Below are 2,114 nucleotides of genomic sequence, written 5' to 3' on the forward strand. Positions count from 1 at the left end.
CTTATAAAATATGTGTCTTAGAAAGTGAATTAGTCTTTGTATATCCACTTTTAAAAAGGAAACATGCTCAGATGGAGATTTTTCATGGGATAAAAGCTTCTTTAGATTACTTCAAAGAATTGTCACAGCAGGCCCCTCTGGACGGAAGTGGAATTCTTGTCTTTGTGTTGGCTCAAGTCCCTGCTCAGGAGACTTGACCTTTGTACTAGGAATGCAACAAATTCTAATTTTTGGTTTGCTGATTTAGGCTTATGGAAAATCTCCTTCAGTCCTATCTTATTGTCAACCCCTTAAATCTGGAAAAAAGGAGAAATTGTACTTTATGGACTTCTATGAAGTGAATGGGGAAGTAGACAAGGAGACAAAGAAGAGAGCCTCCTTTTATGCATTAGGCGTTCATTTAGCTCCAGAGTTTGTGAAGGGGCCACGAGAGTCAAGGTAGTCTGATACTAATTGAGCTGACACATTCATTCTCTTATGCACAAGAGTTGTCATTTAAAAAACATTAAAAGTGAAAAGAAAAAAAGAATCAATGATTGACAGTCTAACAGGACTAGTTGACTCAGCAACTCAGTCACCAATTTGCCTCATTTCTGGAAGAAATCCAGGATTTGATAATTAGAGTTTTTCTAGAATTTGAAGTGGTAAAAGTAGGTCAGCCCTCTTGGACTTTGTCTCCTTTTTGAACAGGGGAGCTTTGGTCTGGCATAGCACAACGGGCCTCCTCATGCGCACCTTCAAGTCCATGAGATACGAAAGATTTTGCCTATACTGTGGGTTGGTGCCTGTTCATTTTGGGACAAAAAGAACCTGCCAGTCAGTAGATTGCTATGTTCTTAAATATTTTTCATCTCAACAAGGAGAGCCCTTGATAAAACCAAAGTAGGTGAATTTTATCTTCAGGGACGGCTATCCTTCCTCTCTATGCCACCTGAGCACCTTTTCCTGGTTCCCACTGTGGGCATGGCAGCATCTTCTGGCCTTTTGAGATACTTAACATGATAGTCCTGGCTTCCTCACCGGGGCAAGTTTACCCTTCTAGAAGAGCCTCCTCTAGGCATTTCCCGTTTCTTTCAATACCCCTTCAAAATCTACCTGGCTTACTTCCAGTTTCTAAGCGCTCTTGTTTGTAGGCATTAACGAGTGGGCACTACGTATCGGATATTCTGTAATTCCTGTTAATATATTAGATTGCCTAGGGGCACCTGGGTGGCTCAGTCGGTTAAGCATCTACCTTTGGCTCAGGTCATGATCCCAGGGTCCTGGGATCGAGTCCTGCATCGGGCTTCTTGCCCAGTGGGGAGTCTGCCTCTCCCTCTGTGCTCATTTTCTCTCTCAAATAAATAAATGAAAACCTTTAAAAAATAAGTTAGATTGCCTATATTTTTATCTCTCTTGGATAATATGATGTCTTCGTCTAGTTAAAAAGGTAGAAAATTAGAACATTTTAGCAAACAAATGGGGGAGGGAGGGCTTTTACAGGCCGTTTACCTCACATTCTTTTAACAATTGCCTATTCTACAAACACCTAGAACTCATTTTGTGGATATGTGTATGTTTCTTTTCTTCTTCAAGACATTTTAAAGAAACCGTAATTTAAACAATTTGAGCGTTTTCGAAATAAAGAAGAAAGGAAAAAAATATTGCCTTCCCATGTGCTTCACGTACGTCTTTAGGGCAGAAAGAGCCCCAGAGGCTACAGTGATTCTGTGTACTCATTTTCGTAGACTTCAACATATAATCTAGCCTCATTCTCTTACTTAGAGAGCCAGGAAACAGAGATAACAGGGTTACTGTGTTTAGTTTACAAGGTCAGAGAGAGTGGTTCCTGGCAGAATGGGGACCACAACACAGTTTTAATATAGTTGATACAGTGTATTTTATTTCAATGAAGATTAATAGTTTTAAATGTTTATTATAAACATTGGGGCTTTATATGTCATGTTATAAGGATGATTCTTTTAAGACCATTCTGTCCCATTCCTCCTCTTAAGCTGTATCTCTCATTTACTTGTAAATCTAACTCAAATTCACCTTCCTAAAAGAAAATGTGTGTGATTACCTTGCTCCAAACTTACTCGACTCGACATCTCATCTGCCTTTAGGAAAAGATT

The sequence above is a fragment of the Zalophus californianus genome, chromosome 2 (assembly GCF_009762305.2).
Source record: "Zalophus californianus isolate mZalCal1 chromosome 2, mZalCal1.pri.v2, whole genome shotgun sequence".
In the NCBI taxonomy this organism is placed as follows: domain Eukaryota; kingdom Metazoa; phylum Chordata; class Mammalia; order Carnivora; family Otariidae; genus Zalophus; species Zalophus californianus.